Source organism: Mus caroli, chromosome 6 (assembly GCF_900094665.2).
Source record: "Mus caroli chromosome 6, CAROLI_EIJ_v1.1, whole genome shotgun sequence".
NCBI lineage: Eukaryota > Metazoa > Chordata > Mammalia > Rodentia > Muridae > Mus > Mus caroli.
Genome location: NC_034575.1, coordinates 30,918,413 through 30,938,605, shown reverse-complemented (window position 1 = coordinate 30,938,605; position 20,193 = coordinate 30,918,413). Strand labels below are relative to the sequence as shown.

At 38.5% G+C, this 20,193-nt stretch overlaps 1 long non-coding RNA gene across 1 annotated transcript in view; it reads left to right on the top strand.

Annotated features, from left to right (window-relative positions):
* LOC110296618 overlaps window positions 1-19,890 on the top strand; it is a 115,659-nt gene extending 95,769 nt beyond the window's left edge. The window contains exons 3-4 of the long non-coding RNA XR_002378193.1: window positions 13,883-14,038; window positions 18,242-19,890. This is a non-coding gene — a long non-coding RNA (uncharacterized LOC110296618). The remainder of the gene's footprint in view (window positions 1-13,882; window positions 14,039-18,241) is intronic.
* The last annotated feature ends 303 nt before the right edge of the window (window positions 19,891-20,193 follow it).

The window sequence follows — 20,193 nt, the reverse complement described above, 5'->3', positions numbered from 1 at the left end:
TAGCCATTCTGACTGGTGTGAGGTGGAATCTCAGGGTTGTTTTGATTTGCATTTCCCTGATGATTAAGGATGTTGAACATTTTTTCAGGTGCTTCTCGAGAATTTCTTTTAATGATGTCTTCCAAAGCCCCTGCTTCTAGATTTCTGGGGTCCTATACTTGCTGTCATTTCATGGAATGAAACTTCATCCCACTATTGGACATCAGTAGGGCTGAAGTTGTGACTTTTTTGTACTCTTTCTTTCTTTTTTTATTTGTTTTTTTTTTTATTAGATATTTTCTTTATTTACATCTCAAATGTTATCCCCTTTCCTGGATTCCCCTCCAAAAGCCTCCATCCCCTACCCCTACCCCTGCTCACTAACCAACCCACTCTTACTCCCTGGCCATGGCATTCCCCTATATTGGGGCATTGATGACCAGCTAGGCCATCCTCTGCTATATATGCAGCTAGAGCCATGAATCCTACCATGTGTTTTCTTTGGTTAGTATTTTAGTCCCAAGAAGCTCTGGGGGGTACTGGTTAGTTCATTTTGTTGTTCCTATGGGGCTGCAAACCTCTTTAGCTCCTTAGGTACATACCCTGTGCTCTGTCCAATGGATGTCTGTGAGCATCCACTTCTGTATTTGTCAGACACTAGCAGAGCCTCTCAGGAAACAGGCTCCTGTCAGCAAGCTTTTGTTGGCATCCACACTAGTGTCTGGGTTTGGTGGTTGTATATGGAATGGATCCCCAGGTGGTATAGTCTCTGCATCAGTCTCTGCTACTTTGTCTCTGTAACTCCTTCCATGGGTATTTTGTTCCCCCTTCTAAGAAGGATCAAAGTATCCACACTTTGGTCTTCCTTCTTCTTGAGTGTCGTGTGGTTTGCAAATAGAATCTTGGGTATTCCAAGCTTCTGGGCTAATATCCATTTATCAGTGAGTGCATACCATATATATTCTTTTGTGATTGGGTTACCTCGCTCAGGCTGATATTCTCCAGATCCATCCATTTGCCTAAGAATACAATACATGCCATCTCCCCATTCTCAGACTTTTAAAAAGAACCAATTCTAAAATTTGACTGTATGTGAATGGTTTTGGAACCGACTGAAAATGCAGATTGCCTAGCTACAGGTCTCCTACCCACCCAGAATCTGCCAGACAGTAAATGCTGACTTTCCAGGAATTTAAATTTTGAAGAAACATTAAGACTTCACTAGAGGAGATCGTATACGTAAAACACTAAGAATCACTGACCCAAAGACTCCAGTTAAGCTTACTCCTTCCTTTGGAGACTTTTTATTTTAAGGAGTTAATTGCCATCATATATAAAATGCAAACAGAAAATTTTCAGTATTTTGTTTTGTTTTGTTTCCCTATCATTACATTGTTTAGGGAATGTAAGTTGATAAAGGGTATGGAGAGACCTGAAGTGGCGGTGGTGAGGTTACTGGGCCAGGTTTAACTCATAGGAGGATTCTGGGCATTAGGAAGGTACAACTTTGGAGTAAACAATTTTTTTTAAAGAAATAAGTATACTTTCTAGGTGGAACTAATTCATAGCAACACAGCTTGGGAAATGAGGGTTCTATGTGGGAGAAAAGAGGCCTGCCGGATGACATTGTTCGTCACTGAGGCCCATGACAAGCTACACCTCATAGCCCATGCATGCTAATCATCTTTAGCTGTCACCATCTAGCCTGGGGACTGGGAATTAAGCGATAAATTCCAGAATAAGAATGGAGGAAGGCAGAGGGAAGAGATGACAGCTGTCTTGAGTAGAAAGAGGAACACCTACCACTTGAAAGGAACTGCATGTAGGGAAGGAAGAGAGGCAGCTTTGTGAAGTGCTGCTGGAAGGGACAGGGAGCACATGGAGTGGTCAACAATGCGAGTACATGGAGGGGTCCACAGGGCAAACGCATGGAGGGGGTCCACAAGGGGAGCACATGGTGGGGTCCACAAGGAGACTGTGTGGAGGGGTCCACAAGGCGAGTGCAAGGAAGGGTCCACAGGGCAAACGCTTGGAGGGGTCCATGATGCTGCTTGAAGGGGCAGCGAGCTCATGGACAGGTCCACAGTACTCCTAGAAGGGGCAACGAGTGCATAGAGGGGTCCACACAGCGAGTACCCATAGAAAGAGCGAGATCATTAAGAGATAGGCACAGGATTCTACAAGCACACGATGCTACTGTCACTCCTCTATGGCTTAAGTTACAGGAGCTGTGAAAGCAAGGCTTTGAAATCCCGGAGGAGCATATTTTAGTTGTGGGGGGGGGGGAGGACCTAAAAAAGAAGTCACTTCCTCTTTTCTTCTGTTTTTAAAACCCAAAAGCTATAAGTAGATTTGGTTTACCTTTTTTTTCTAGTGTGACAAATTCTTTGAGCTTTGTAAACTACATTTTCCTACCTTTTTTCACAATTAAAAATAGATACTTGATCTAGGGCCTATGCTACAGTATTTTCAGTGCATAGGTTTTCAGTCGTGTTAATATTTTTCTTTCTTTCTATATGCTTTTAAATTTAGATCTATCGTATAAGTAAAAACGCTTAAAATAGTTTTCTGTGAAAACATATTTTATTTTTATGTGTGTTCCTCCATGAGTTTTTGTGCGTCATGTACATGCTGATGCTTACAGAGGCCGGACGGGAGAGGCCATTGGATGTTCTTAAATGGAGTTAGTGGCAGTTATTAGCCACCATGCAAGTTCTGGAAACAACCTCTTTAGCACTCTGGAAAAAAAAATTTAATTCAGATTGTCGTACTTTCATTCTGTGTAGCTTCTTCCTTACTGGCCAGCTCTCTCTCTCTCTCTCTCTCTCTCTCTCTCTCTCTCTCTCTCTCTCTCTCTCTGTGTGTGTGTGTGTGTGTGTGTGTGTGTGTGTTTCTCTTGTTCTCAAAGGCCTGGTCCCCATGTAATTGGAAATATGGAGAAAAGTCATTAGGCTCCTCATTAGTAGAAGCACATAGGGACCATGAACTTCTTAAAATAAAATGGGAAGAGTGGTCATGTGCATCTGTGTCCACTGATCTGGGTGTTCTGACCTTTACTCTCTTTAACTGTTCTGCAATCTGAAATGACCTCATCATCGAATATTAGCAGTGAATTAAAACATTGGTGTAAATAAACTAGGGTGTATTTTCATTAGCATGGTAGAATGTGGTGAGACTTTATCCATATGGTTTCCATTAGGGTATAAAGACATTCAATGAAAGAGCACGAGACTCGCCAGCAGCCACATGGAACCATGGAACTTTGGATAGATGTTTTATAATCATCCTCTGGTTTCCTCATGAACAAAGTGAGAAGAAATTGGGAGTGGAGTAGAGACAGTACAAGGCATAGATGAAAGAGAAGTCCCTCCCCAGGGCAAGAATTCTCGAAATATAGAGCATGCTCAAAAGGCTCAACCCACCTTCTTTTAGTCTAGGTAGTGTATTCCTGCCAAACATATCATTTATAAATAAAGGAATTTATTTTGTCAAGAGAGGGAATTTATTTTGTTATCTACAAACTAGAATTCATAGGAAGGGATTTGGAGAACTTTGAGAAAAGGGGACTATTTTCAAAGGGAACAATAAATGGTTAGGGCAGATGCAGAGAATGGAAGGCTTTTCATAGCATGGCAGTTAAACCATGAGGTCTGAATGTTTAGAAACAATCATTCAATGCAAGTCTTGAACATCATGCATTCTCATTGTATAGCAAACAGTTATCACTACCAGGTAATTTACTTCTACTTGAAAACTATAATAGATAAAGAAATAGCTCCGACCAGAAAGTTCCTATGTAAAATTTCAGTATAGTACAAAAGATTAATGAGAAAATGATAGAACTTTTTTGAATTGGATTGCAACTACTTGGATTATCTAACTTTGAATTAACTTCATGCAAAAACAACAATGATGCATAGTAGTAAGAACAACGTGAAAACTCACTCTTTACGAGGCATGGTGTCTTAGTCAGGGTTTCTATTCCTGCACAAACCTCATGACCAAGAAGCAAGTTGGGGAGGAAAGGGTTTATTCAGCTTACACTTCCATACTGCTGTTCATCACCAAGGAAGTCAGAACTGGAACTCAAGCAGGTCAGGAAGTAGGAGCTGATGCAGTGACCATGGAGGGATGTTCTTTACTGGCTTGCTTTTCCTGGCTTGCTCAGCCTGCTCTTTTATAGAACCAAGACTACCAGCCCAGAGATGGTCCCACCCACAAGGGGCCTTTCCCCCTTGATCACTAATTGAGAAAATGCCTTACAGTTGGATCTCATGGAGGCATTCCCTCAACTGAAGCTCCTTTCTCTGTGATAACTCCAGCTGTGTCGACACAAAACTAGCCAGTACACATGGGATGCAGATGATGCTTAATCATGTGACAGTCCTAACCTTCTGAAATCAGGTGCGTGTCCTTGGGACCTCAGACTTCTGATCCTAGGGCCATGGTTGTGCAGGTTTCTTTTGTGATAAACCTTGACTTCTCTCAAAAACAGGACATCTTATTCAGTTACACGATGAGTGACTAAATCAGATCTTCCTTCTTCAGGCTATAAATCTGAGTAGTATTAAAATGTATCTATGGAAAGATGGAGTATGATTGCTCAAAGAAGAAAAATTGTTTGGGATGGGAAGGTGATATACAGTTTCTCAAAGCAAATAACTCCAGAACTCTGAATTTCACACATAGCAAAAGGGGCTCCAAATGCATTTTCTATATCTAAAAGCATATAGTAGCTGCCTTCACATACTGATAAATAACTACTGTGTTGTCGAAAGATGTATGGCTGAAAGAGGAAAGAGCTAAAATCTAAGACTTGTGTTATATAAGAATAATAAAATGGCATGATGAATAATTCTTCATGAAACTTGGTAAATAGTTCTAGGGTATCTACCAGAAAGACAGTTAAGGACATAAAATAAGCCACACATGCCCGTCTCCTTGACTGCAGAAGAAATGTCTGCCCAAGTTGTGTTTAAAGTGCTAGAGGGCACAGTCATGAGTATGTTCTTTTTCTTTGATGTTCACACCTGTAGCCGTGTGACCACACTTTGGCCTTGAGACAGATGGCCATGAGGTATTCTAAGCATTAATAGGGTTCCCTGTGACAGGCTAGTTTCTCATAAAAGTTTCTTACCTGCGTTTCTATATGGATGGCTTTAGTGCATATTCACAATTTGAGGTAAGCTTAAAAGTCTTTTATTCATCTCCAATGTCATACTACTGGGAAGTGTTGAATGTATGTGCGACTACCTTCTTTTCCACAGGGTCTTCAAGAGTCCTCACTGTTGTTAGCTATGTTAATATAATACTAGTCCCACATAGCATCTTTCAGCTAGCCAGCTGTAACATGTTTCTGCTTTCTCCAATTGTAGTGGAAAGTGATGCCTCCGTTACAAAGATGAGGAATGGAGAATTGAGTAGGAAAAAAAAAAAAAAAACCCTTTACATCTGGTTCCAACTAGAGCAGTAAAAACCTAGCGTTAAGCAGAAATGAAGCAGCCAAATTTGATCAAAAGAACCTAGGAGAGTGGGGCACAACTTTTCCTCTGGACATTTTTTGGGGGATGCTTTGAAATTTTGTCTTCTCTGAGGTGATGCCAAGACATTAGTTTTCCTATCTACTTTTCCTCTCCTTTAGAGACATGAGCTTTGTGGTGCTGAGATCACATGGTCCAGCCTGGACTTGTTTTTTCCAAGATCTAGTATATAGTTGTTTACTTGGGCCTGCCTGGTGTGAAAAAATCTTCCTTACTCTATTCTGTGTTAAAGCTCCAACTTCCTGAATTACCTCTGCTCTTAAAAGGTGCTCGTAATACTTTCTAGAAGGGAAGCTTAAGAAGTTATTCATTTTTTAAGGTATTTTTCCCTTTGACTTCCAATCTTATGAAAGAGAGAACTGCATGCAGAATCAATATTTTTATTTAAAATGTTTAATAATAGTCGTCTGCAATACTATGGTTTAAAAAATCTTTCATTGTTTTCTGTGTAAGTTTTTTTTTCTTTCTTTCACTCTCTCTGGAAATTTTAATAATCTCCTGCTCTCTGGCTTTGAAGTTTTACAGTAGTGTGTAGGTGTAGGTGGTTTGTGTTATGAGCTTGCATACTTGACAGGCACCGTTAATCACACAACTATGTTATTCAGAGCTTGCCTTGAATATCATCACGCTTTCCACCCTCTGTTTTTCAATGCTCTCTACAGAGATCTTGATTACTTAGTCTATAAACTTTGAGGCTGATCCTCTAACTTTATTTTATGTTTTCTATTATCCATCATTTTATTTTTGCAAGTACAGAGATTTCTGATGGAGTTTAAGGTGAGGTTTGCACAGAGGCACGTGGTGGACAAGAGCATGAGAACAATCACGGCAAAACAGTACTCAAAATCAGTGGGCTAATTGAGAAATACTAAGCTGTAATCAACCAGTTGATATACACGTGAAGGGATCAGGGATGACAGGGAACCTCTGGGACAGTGGTTGTCTACAGCTTTATGTTTACATTTTAATTAAAAACATTCCACACATAAAAGCTACATGCATCTACGGAGTTAAACTAAATTCCAATTATGCATATGGTCTATAAAGATCAGACCAAGATAACTGGCATATCCATCATCTTGGAAATTTATGTGGTTTATATGGTAGATTGAATATGCTTGGCCCAGGGAATGGCACTATTAGGAATTGTGGCCTTGTTGGAGCAAGTGTGTCACTGTGGGGGTGGCCTTTGAGACCCTCCTCTTAGCCACATGGGAGTCAGTCTTCCCCTGTTTGCCTTAGGAACAAGGTGTAGAACTCTCCGCTCCTTCTGCAGTACTCTCTCTGTCTGGATGCTACCATGCTTCCTGCCTCATGATAAAGGACTAAACCTCTGAACCTATAAGGCAGTCCCAATTAAACACTTGCCCTTATAAGAGTTGTCTTGGTCATGGTGTCTCTTCACAGCAACTAAGACAGGTCAATAGCATTCAAAGTGCCCTTTATTAGTTATTTGGAAATATGTTGTATTTAACTAGTTTTCCTCCTGTGCTATAGACTATGAGAAGCAATATTTCCTATCTATCTGCACCCCTAGCTCCATTAGCAAAACTGGATCCATCCTTTCTTCCCAACACCCATACCAGATTTCTGGTACATCATTAACATATTCTCTATGTCTGTGAGATCTGCTTTTGTAACACTGTATCTGTGAGAACTTGTGGTGGTGAGAACTTCTATGCCTGACTAGGTTGTTTTTTTTTTTTTTTTAATTTAACACAATGTCTATATTCCTGCCTATATTGGTGCATCTGATAGGATTTTTCTCTTCTCTTTGGCAGGTCACCACTGTAGATATTCCCTGCCATTTCTTCACTCACTCTTCTGTCTATGGATGCCTGTGCTGACTGTGCATCTTGCCTGCTGGGAACATTGCCTCATCAAACACACAAGGGAAAATGTCTCTCCAGCATACTGATCTCCCTTCACTTGGATATTTGCCCAGTAAAGGGATTGATGAATCTCATGGTAGCTTGCCATCTAGTTTTCTCTTTAAATGTCTATACTGTTTTCTTTAATGTCTATGCTAATTGATAGTTCTCTCAGCAATGTTTGAGATTTTAGGGAGCACCATTTTTCCATGTTTTCCACGTCAGTGACATTGACATTTGCTTCTTTTTAGTCTTAACAACTGCTGGTAATTATTTTCACATATATTCTTTGATAGCCTTGAAATAGATTAGCTTTCCTCTTTTATACCCTCTTCATAAATGTCCCTCCCAGTTCATTCTTTTCTGCTTTTCATTTGGGTTCTCCTTGTTTTGGGGGATGGTTTATGTGCACCCATTTGGAGAGTTTAAACAGTCAATAAGTGGCAGAAATCCACTTGAGACTGTTTCTGCAATATTTGAGTTCACTACAGAATTATCTACACAGGCCATTTAATTGGGCAACCACCAAAGGCAGATTTATTATTTCTATTCTCTGATATTGATTAGTTTCCCACAAACAAAGCATTCGATCTCTTAACTTGGATAAATGATTCCAGATAGCAGAAGCTTCATCCAAGTAGGAGAAATGTGAAATGTTTTTACTTTTAACATTTTCCTTCTAGCCCCATAAACTTATGTGAGAAAAAATTATTCTCTCTCTCTTCTAATTTTCATTTTTTTCTGTGGCTGAATGATGTAGTTATTGCCCTGCTATACTTTTTACACATTTTTTACACAATCCTTTTTTTTTTTTTACACAATACTTAATGAATTATATTGTCTCGAGCTCTATCCTATACATTCAATGCTAGAGCTTTTTCAGAAGTTCTAACCACTGAGTTTTCTGGAACCTTTTATCTTTCTGTCTCTGTGTTGCCCTTCACCCACTCTTCCCTCCATTCTTGATATTAATATTTTGTTCATTGTTGGGATACCAGCAGTGTGTAAGCTCCTTACAGAGAAAAAGGAATACTGCCGTCACATGGACACATTTCTGTATCTAATTTGACGGTATTCCCACCTTTTTCAGCACATGTGTTGGTACCAGGTAGTTAGAAGACAGGACAAGAAAATTACTCTGCAGGGTCTGCTGTCATAGGAAAAGAAGCTTACAACCACCAGAGTTCTCTCAGCTTCTGTTCACCTAAATCATTGTCTCCCACTCTAAAAGTGTGGTCTGCTGGTATATGCAACCTCATTTTGGGGGAAAATTACCCATCAGTTCAATTCTTCACTTTTCAATTCTACATTTAACAACTGCTCATGAGGCTTATTTTTGGATATGGGTCAGAAGAGCCCATTCAGTAAATCATGTCCACGGCCTCGCTGTACTCAAGGCTGAAAACGTTCACCTCAGCCAGTTTTCCTTTCCAAATATATTCAGCCTTTTCCCCTCACAAGTTTTCAATAGGATCAAATGACACCACACATATAAATGTCAACAAGAAATGACATAAAGACACTGTACTAATGAAACCTCAGCAACATAAAGATGCCTGTCTCAATAAAAATGGCATATGTTTGTCCAGTATTCTGGAGAAAAAGAACACAGATCCAAACATTACAAAACTGGGAAATTGAAGCCCAAAGATAAAGATATGTAAATAACCACAATTAAATTAGTCTGTCCTATGATTCTAATAGTGTATGGAATTTAACTCTACTCTTACTTTGTATTTTTGATAAATTTATGAGTCTAGATGTCACAGAGCTGCATCAAGTTTCCTGATTTCTGAGTCCTACAGACAATACTTGATGTGACTATGGAGAGAAGTTTTTCAAATTCTTCATGTCCTAAACACTTAATCTGTAAAGTGTAAATGATTATAATAGCCATCTCATACGGTCATATAGGTGATAGGTGATCACTATATATTTAAAATTATGAGGATTTTGATTGAGATATACTGTAACAACACACCTTGGTTTCAAGGTAGAGAAATAAGGCAGGAACAGGGTTGTCACCATGAAGGCTGTTGGAAGGTAACCCTAGGACCTACAATACCAACCTTCCAGGCAAGATATGTCCACTGGTACATAATGGCACAGTTGTGCTTATAACCATCCACTCTTTGGTTGAATCTGAGGCTTGCTCCATAAGAGGGAATCCACAAATAGTACTATAAACCCAGTCAAAGGCCATACTTAGGTGCTCTTGTGCCCTAGGGAGAACTCACTGCTGTGGTTTAACTAAGTGGCCATGGCACCATGCTGATTTCTAAAAAATTAGGTTTATACACACCTACAAGTGCCACTTTGAGCAGCATCCAGAGAAGTTTCTTTTTCTAATGTAGGGATGGATGGCTCCTCAAGATACAAGAGTAAGTGATTTTTAGTTATTCAACTCTAAATAGGTCATTTATACCACTTTCTCCAAAGCTCAGGAAACAGCACAAGAGAGGTTGCTGGAATGTAAGAGCCAGAAGACAGAGTGGGCCAGAGGACAACCTTGCCTGTCACTCTTAGAAACACTGCCAATTTCCTTAGAGAAAGGGTTTCTTATTGACCTACAGAACACTAATTAGGCAGGAAAAGATGGCTAGGGAGCTCCAGGGATCTAATTGCTTCTGTCCTCACCACTATTGAGATTATCAGCAAGTGTCACCACAGTTGATACTTTTATGTGGGTTATGGGGATAAAACATTGATGCTTGGACTTTCAAGTCAAGTAATTTATGAAGTCTTCCCACTAGGCCCTGTGTGTGTATCCTCACACTTAGATATGGTAATGGATATCTGCTGCAGCCAGCTTCTAGAACATTCATTTTTGTGCTTGGTGTTCTTTAACACTGTTAATAAGTGTCACTCAAGATTAAATGAGCATCTGCTTCCTGTTATGGTTTAATAGCTATAGTTCTATAGAGTGTTTGATTAAAATTGTTTATTGTATCAATCCATCTTCAGTATCAATCATTTTTGGAGAAATGTCAGTTAGCAACCACAGAGACTTAATTGTTAGATCCATTAATCATAGATTAATCTCCCAGATAAATTTCTTGGTGAAGCCTCATCAGATGGGTTAGTATAAAGCCATATAATTTATAACAAATTGCCTTCGGTTGTTTTAATTTATATTATAAATTTTATTTTTGACTCCTATTTCCAAAAATACAAGTCACTCTTTTCCATTAAGCATTGTGATTTCTGACAAATGCAGAGTTATGTACCAATCACCACAATCAGCATGTACAGGTTACATCACTACCTTCCCAACGTCCTTAGCTTCCTTTGTAGTCAACCTTCTATCATCACCAATGATATTTATCCCTCCCAGGATGTTGTCTGCACTAGTTTCCTTTCCTTTCTGTTCCTGTAATAAAGAATCTGACTGAAAGCAACTTGAGTGGGTTAAGGGTATATTTGGCTTACACTTTCAGGAAACAGTCTATCAATGAGAATAGTTAGGACAGGAACTCAAATAGGAACTAGAGGAAGAAACTGAAAAAGAAGGCTGCCTGTTAGCTCACCTGCACGTACATAATTACCTAACTGCCTTATATAACCCAGCACCACCTGCCTGGAGCATGGTCTCACCCACAGTGAGCCAGGCCCTACTACATCAACTAACAATCAAGACAACTATGACATTACCATAGAACAAAATGCTACATATATTCTTTCATATATATATATACATATATGTATATATTTATGTATATATGCATATATATACATATATATGAATGGTATACCATATTATCTTGTAAGTCTGTATTCTTTGTTTCATCTAGGTAATTTGCACATATCATTTGTAAATTCCTCTTAATTATCTTCCACTGCAGGTATGATCATACCACTAGAGTATATTACTTCACAAAGTTGACTATAAATACAATCACTTCATTCATAACCATCTCATCATTCCTGGTTATTACACTGAGTGTATATTTGATCTCTCTGGTATTTATCATCTCACTGTGAGATCACTAGGTTGTAAGCTAAGATTATGTTTTACTCTCTAAGTTATCAATGAACTGTTTACATTAGCTAGCATTATCATTTTGCATTCCAGCAGCAGAGCTTCTTAGGTTAATGATATTATCATTTTTTCACTTGCATATATTGTGTTAAGTTTATGCTAAATCTAATAACTATAGTTCTCACTGGTAGGGATTTTGTTTCTCTTGTTCTATATTTACCTGATAGTTTTTTAAGGCTCTTTCTTTTTGTTTTCACTGTTATAGCTTTAAACATTTTAAAGTAGTTATTTTCTGTCTTATTTGTTCTTACTTTCATATTGTTAGTGGCTGAGAAATAATTGTGCTTTTTATTTCCTATTTTTGATATGTACACTAATTCTGATCAATAAGAGATATCTTAGCCTGCCTGGGAACTATGGATTGAATTAATCGACATTCATAGGTGCTTGTGAGTCTTGAATTGAGAGCATAACATTCAACAGTCCTGTTTGAGTTAGGTTTTGATAGGAACCCCAGGATGCTACCAATTCAAGGGTATTGAAAGTTAATTTTATCTACTTCAGTTCCCTTTTATTTTTATTTTTACATAAAAATACACCATGGTATTGATTTCTTAGGGGAATCCCAGAAAAATAGAATTTCCTCTGGTGTCTCGTTTAAGTCAGGAGTGTTTACTTCAATCAATCCTTTCACTCACTGGGTAGCTCATCAATTGTCTAACTTAATTGGTCCTCCCTTCAATCTCATCACACGGTCAGTGTGAGCACCACATCTCCTTTCCCCCACATGGATATGAGAATATCCACAGTTCTCAGTGAGCACCTTCAGTAAACTCCAAAGTTATGTTGCTAATGCAAAAAAAAAAAAGTTTCCTTCCCCCTTTTGTTATCTCTAGAAATTACAAATGTTGTCTTCCCCCTTTTGTTATCTCTAGAAATTACAAATGTTGTATATATTGAAAAAAAAAAACCTAAGATACTTAACAGGCTTTTTGTTCATTTTTCCTTTTAATTGAATGTCATAAATCATTTTATTGGACTGATACCAAGAAATGCGCAGCATTTACTTATCATTGAAATATATCTGATGATGTGCAGAAGTCTGTCCAGTGAAACAAGGTAGAACTTCAGAATGCTGTGTTAGGAGACTAGAAGCATGTTATCTTCATGGAAAGCTAGAGACAGCTAACAAAGGCAGCTCAAGTATGTGACCATGTGGGCTGAGACCAGCCAAAACCAAAAAAGGCTATCCAAATTATTAGTTGCTCCAGGCTCATCCCAGTGTGTCCGGGATGGTGGCCATAGGGATTAGGATTTAATTCTTGATCTGCTGCTCTTCAGTCTTGCTTTAGGCTGCCTTCTCTTCATAATTAATTTTTTATCCATTCTGTTTAAAATAGGAGCATTTGTCCTGGGTCTATCTCACCATTTTAACTTAGAAATGTGCATTATTTTATTTTATTTTTCAAGTTTTCCTAAGACATACTTTTGTTTTGTGCTTAATTTGCATATTTTTGTCATAATAGAGGGGGAATTTCCTCACCAATAACATAATGGGAAGTGGGGACAGATGTGAGAATGCACTGAGCCCATTTGAGGGACCTACTCTTGGCCACCATTGGGCACACTGTACCTATTCACCTCCCACTTGCTGTTCTGCTCTTTGGGCACTGTGCCATCGCTTGCTTTTATAGGAACTCTTTGAGTTTCAGGTTGTTACTTTTGAATAATTAATTCTGCAACAGATAAGAGTTTCATAGAGGCCTTATTTATAATAGCCAGAAGCAGGAAAGAACCCAGATGTTCCTCAACAGAGGAATGGATACAGAAGATGTGGTACATTTACACAATGGAGTTCTACTCAGCTATTAAAAACAATGAATTTATGAAATTCTTGGGCAAATGGATGTATCTGGAGGATATCATCCTTAGTGAGGTAACCCAATCATAAAATAAGTCACTTGATATGCACTCACTGATAAGTGGATGTTAGCCCAGAAACTTAGAATACCCAAGATACTATTTGCAAAACACAAGAAAATCAAGAAGGAAGACCAACGTGTGAATACTTCATTCCTCCTTAGAATAGGGAACAAAATACCCATGGAAGGAGTTACAGAGACAAAGTTTGGAGCTAAAACGAAAGGATGGACCATCCAGAGACTACCCCACCCATGGATCCATCCCATATGCTCACAGTCAGCTATTGGATGGAACACCACAGGGCCCCCAATGGAGGAGCTAGAGAAAGTATCTGAGGAGCTGAAGGGGTCTGCAACCCTATAGGAGGAACAACAATACAAACTAATCAGTACCCCCAGAGCTCGTGTCTCTAGCTGCATATGTATCAGAAGATGGCCTAGTCGGCGAGGACCCTAGGTCTTGCAAACTTTATCTGCCTCTGTACAGGGGAAAGCCAGGGCGGAGAAGTGGGAGTAGGTGGATAGGGGAACAGGGGGGGGGAGGGGAGGGTATAAGGAACTTTTGGGATAGCATTTGAAATGTAAATGAAGGAGGAGACCTTTACAGAAAGCTGCAAATGATCAAAATGCAGAGAGTAACTGACTATGGGTGCCTAGCCCTAACTGATACATCCACAATATGACCTTACATCCAAGACTCAAGAAACATGGAGGATGTTCAGAAAGATTACAAGAGCCAGAAGCCTAGTAAGTCTTCTATGAGATTGTACCTTGTAGACATGATAAGGAGCTATATTGCTTCTCAGCCTTTTGGCTAAGATCAACCACAGGAGGCTATGCCCATGAAATTGCAACAACACATCTGCCTGAACAAGGTCTGAGTAGTTCTGACATCCCAACGCAATGGGGAAATCTCATTGGTTCCCCTCTCTATGAAGAGTTACAAGCAATTAACAACTGTTGAGAGAGGGAGTAGTCTTTTCTAGGGATAAGCTTCTGATTGGTTAACTTATACGACGTGGTCAGCCCTATACATGCAGGCTACATGAATTGAAAGGACTAAGTAGGTTATATATAACCTACTTAGTCATATATATATATATATATATATATATCCTACTTAGTCCTTTCATATATATATATGCTTATTCTTGCATTTGTATATGTAACAAGAATGGTTAAAGTAGGCTGCGGATGTGAGAGGAGAGTAGACATGTTTTGGAGATGTAGGAAGAATTATGATGGAGGAAATGATATAGTTATAATTCGATTTTTAAAAATGCTGAAACCCAAATAAATGCTTTGGGTTAGATCTTCAGCCATGTCCAAAGTTCCATGTAATAAAGTCCGAGTCCTCAGGGTGTTTATATTAGATAATAGTGAAACCCGTAAAGGATGTGACTTAACTAGAGAGGTTCAGAGCTCAGAGGACATGACCCTAAAGATAGGTGAGGGTCTGCATCTTCATATTCTCTTTCTCTTTGTGGACATGAGATGAACAGTTTTTAGCCCACTATATCCTGCTCCTATGATATGCTTCAGTGTCACAGGCTCATAATGATGAGGCCATTACCTCATGAGCTGTAACTTTCAAACTCTGTATCAAAATTATTCTTTTGTCCTCCTGAGTTAGTTTTTAAGGCACCTTGCTACTGTAACAGAAACTAACACAACTGAGTGACAATTAAAATGTGCAATTCTTTTTTAAATTAATTTATTCTTCTGTTATATATTACATCTGGACAGCAATTTCTCCTCCCACCGTCCCTCCCAGTGCTATTTCCTTTTCTCCTCCTCCCTCCCCTCAATCCACCCCCATCCTTTCCTTAGAAATTGTGCATTCTTTATGGATGTTGGTTTATTAAGTTTACTCGTCTGTCATTTCCTTGTGTTGCTTGACCTCTGTTCTTTCATACATGGTGATTTTGGAAATATCTTTAAAAATTGCCAGGCTCTGATTTTGCTTTTGCAAAGTGCTATGTGAGAGCAATGTCCTTGGGATTATTTAGCCCTCCTCTTCCAAAGACTGCACTCAATGCAAAAGTGTGAGTCCGAGTATGGCACTTTGTGCCTTATCCAAGACTCACTCATCAGATGTGGGATTTAATACAGGAAAGCACAATGTTCGAAGCATCCAGTGTCAGACCTGGGATGAAATCAGAAATCAGTTTGCCACTGCTGATGCACATTTGTATTATATAAAGGCGAATTCCCAATTGATTACCTCTTACAAGATCCTGTGGCTCGTTTCCTGATCACAGCTGGCTGTTTATAAAGCCTGCCCAATCATCTCTTAGATGGGAGATTTATTTCAGAGATAAATATACAGCAAGAAAGCTAAGAGAACACTCAAAGGATCACAACAGGGGACATTGTGCATCAAGGTTATGAATATGTCTGTTGGTAGAGTGTACACAAAGACTCCAGTTGGTATTAGATAAAACACATTTCACTGGGCATGCTCACATCTGTTGCCAAAATGATCAATTCATATTATGTTTTCTGTCTTCTTTCTGGCTTCTTACCCATAAGTAACCCCAGGCTTCTCATTAATATGGATGTTTAGGCTACAATTATACTTGTTATGGTATTAAACCAGATAAAGCTATTGCCAATGTTCCTTGCTTTTTTGCATTTTAAAGATTAGAAATCTCAATCCTGTTAGAGTTCAAATCTGAAAAGTGTTGCAAAAGGGCAGGAATCTGGAATACAATGATTTGTAGCATCCTACTTGGGATAAGTTGGGCTGAAGTTCCCACATAACTTATTTATGGAGAGGGAATTTTTGTATAAAACATTGCATTCATTATTCAAGCTTCAGGAAATGTTCCTACTCACGTTAAAAGAGTGATCACTTCTGATGAGTTTAAATCATCCCTTTTTTCAATAACTGACATGTTTATCACATAGCTAGTCTATTCTAAATTGGAGTCATAGATAGTCATTGGACAAAATATTGTTAATCAATTCAAGCTCTGTTTCAGCAGAACTTTAATTAAAAATGTAAAAACAACAACAGAAAAAAAAAAAAACCTTACAAATTCAGAACCCACCACTCTTTAATTTGGTGAGAGAGATACAAGCTTAGGATATTGACTTGAAAACTCATATTATCAATTCATGTGGCCTTATCCAGTGAATCCAATAAAGTAAAAGCAGGAACACATGGTTGCATGTGTCTTCAAAGAAGCTATTTGGGGAAAATAAATGACCTGGTTTTAATTGTCTAGTCTAACCCTGCAAATTGCCGAAGAGAGAAGCTGCAGCCATCCAGTTGCTTGCTCCCTCTTTCCTTCCCCTCCTTTATAGAACTAGCTACCACTGCTGGCTTTCTAGAACTCCTTTCCTGTACTGACTTCCCTAGGAAATATATCTTGACCAAAGGTCTTTGTCTGACAACATTGACCTGTCATTCCAAAATACTGGTGCAGTAGTCATAACATTTCCACTATCATAGTATGGTTTCCTGTCTAGGTATTTCCCATCCTCTTCCTCTAGAGTCATATAATTTAAATTGAATGTCAGGACCATATCTGTTTTCCATATATGATGGCCCAAACAAATAGTATGGGAGATAGTAGGCCTTGTGAATGTGTGAGGCACGTAACTACATTATACTGTCCTGAAACCAGAACAAACTTTAATTCTAAAAGTGTTTTTATTATATTTTATAATATATAACATATTTTTATAAATATATAATATATAAAATAATATAATATATAAGATATATTATATTTTACTAAATGAACTTTTTAACAACATAACTTTTATTATTCAAATACTTTTGTATGATATTTTTTCCAAGAAATATAGATAAGAACACATTTCAAGATGTTTCAAACTTTTAGTTCTTTCAATGTCCTTGGTGCTTATTGAATGGATAAAAGCTTTATAAACTTCATATAATTGAGTAATTTTAATTCATTATTAAGTTAGAAAGAGTAAACTATTTAGGAACAAACTGGAAAAAGAAAACAACCTGAACGAAGAAGAGAAAAAAGCAGAGATATAATGAATCCATCCAGAACTTAAAGATTCAATAACAGCATGTGTAGTGGTTTGAATTAGAATGGCCCTATAGGCTCATATATTTGAATGCTTGGTCATTTGGGAGTAGCACTACTTAGAAGGTTTCAGAGATGTGGCTTTGTTGGAGTAGGTGTGGTCTTTTAGAGGAAGATTGTCACGAGGGATGGGCTTTGGGGCTTCAGAAGCCCAAGCAAGGACCAGGCCCTCGTTCTCTTCCTGCTGCCCATAGATGCACATGTAGAACTCTCAGCTATTTCTATATTACCATGTCTGCACTGCATGGAAGCTGCCACACATCTTGTCATGATGATAATGGACTAAAACTCTGAAATGTAAGCAAGCTCCAATGTAATAATTACTTTATAAGGGATGCTGTTGTCACGGTGTCTCCTTATAACTATAGTCTGACTAAAATGGGATGTATTAAATATCTGTAGTGAATATCAACTGTGTCACCAAGTGAATATTTCAATGTGGTTTCTGAATCTAATGAGTGATATTCACAGTTTAATAATAAAAGAATAAATCTTCTCATTTCTATTAACATGGTCCAAGCAATGGTTATGGAAGAAAGTTCCAGGAAGCATACATACATAACAGTTTACTTCTGGCTTAATACATGACCCATGGAGGAAGGACTATGGTTATTAGTCACATTCCACCAGTTAGTGGCAGATAACATCACTCAAACTATATATGCCTACCCTGATTTCCTGCAACAACACAGTCATGCACAATGACTGTAAAGATGGAATGCTGAGAATAAAAATGTCAGTCAAATGCCTGGTCCACAGAGGATCCTTACAGCTCATCCAGACTGGGTCCTTACTGGAAGCCTCCAGGTAATAGTCTTTATTTTGTAACCCTGGCTAACAACAGATATCTTGAAAATCTCTTACTTTTCATGTCCTCACTTAGGCAAAGACAACTTAGATGTGTGTGACCTGCATCACCTAGGGAACAGGACAAAGTATTGAGAGCAGCCTCCTACTTGGGAAAATTGGACCAGAACAATGGCTCTTCCAGTGCCTGTTCTTTCACTCCTATTTTGTGTTGTGGAGAAGGTAATGAAGGACTAAATTACCTCTCAGTTCTGTTGTAATACCAACATTTATATATCTGTGACATTTAGGAATCACACAAGCCTAAACACAATTACTGAAATAAGTTGTGGATGGCTCTTTGTTCCTAAATGTTCTTTTCATTGTGTACTTTGCTAAGAAGAAAGGGAAGGGAAGGAAATCCCTCATCCCAAAATCTCCCAGAAGGGAGCTACTCGTCTGCCTGATGCAGAAAATTGTAGAAGCTATCTAAATAAGGATAAGGGGCAAAATTACAGCAGCAACTCATCTCTCTGCTAAGATTTCCACTCCTTCATTTTATTTTTCAAATCAGTATACAAAGTATTAGTTATCATAACATTTGGAAAGGTTTTATTTTATTTTATTTTATTTTATTTTATTATCATATGTGTGAGGAAGGATGCTTTGTCTGCATGTATGTCTGTGCACCACGTTTGCCTAGTGTTGCTGGAGCCCAGAAGATGTCAGATCTCTTGTAATTGAAGGCTGAGAACTATGATGTAGGTGCTGGGAATCAAACCCAGGGTTCTCTGCAAGAGCAGCAAGTGCTCTTGACCACTGAACCATGCCTTCAAACCCACATTATGACACTTAAGTATTACAGTAAACCATCCTTCCCCTCAATTTCCCACTGAGTCATTATTTCCCTGACATTGTAACTCCTGTCTTCATATCACTTGTGTCTTACTACCGCACAAACATGACTTCCTCAGCACCATTTTACACACACCTCCTTGATCTCCTTTTGCAGTTATTTAGGACTGTCCACTTCTACACAAGTTTTATATACAGATGCATGCATGTTAGGCTATGGCTGTGCATGAGAGATAGTGCCTGTGGTTTTTATCTTTTGAGATTGGGCAATGTTGTTTACTATTATACTTTCCACAAACATTTTACTGCAAATCTTACAATTTTGTTTTTCTTTACAATTAAGTAAGTTTACATTACACACACACATACACACACACACACACACAGTCACCATACTTTTGTTTTCCATTCATCTGGTGATGGATATATGTATAATTTCATAGACACATGTACAAGCCCACAGGGATACCCTAGCAAGATGGTTAACAAGCATGATGATATCCCCATTGATTCAGTGATATTGACAGAATAGTTAAACATGTGAGTGGCTTGGTAAGCAATCAGGAGAGAAGAGAGGCAAGGAGATCAGGAGAGATAATATGCAAAGGAACCACGAGAGGCCCCATAATGACCCAGTTACACTAGACTGCACTAGTGGTTCTTGAATTGGATTAGAACATGAACAACTAGTTTTACAAGCCAAAGAGATTATCCTCAATTTGGCAAGTGGAGATTCTAAATTTATCTATGCTATTTAGAGCCAACATACGCAATGATGTTTGGCCTTCCCCAGGTGCTGGCTGTCTGATACCAACTGAGACATTTAAACTGAAAAGATTACATATGATGGTTATTTATTTTCTCAAGAAAATGAAGAAACCCTTAGTTCCCACAAAAGAAAAATATTTCTCCTGTATCCAACAATGAAAGTTTCAAGTTGTCAAATGGCAATATCTTGAAAGCAATAACCACATTCATCATCTGAGTGCTATACCTGCCTCTCACCACTGGCTGCTCAGAGTGTCACCTTATACCCTACTTTGATGACCCTGTACGTCATGTCACCGAGATGTGAGCATCCCTTGTGAAATAGATCATGACCTACCTTCTGCCAATTGAAGTTTGTCGAACTCAAAATATGATGACTCACACCACTGCATAGCATTTCCATTCAGCAAATAATTATAATTTGTA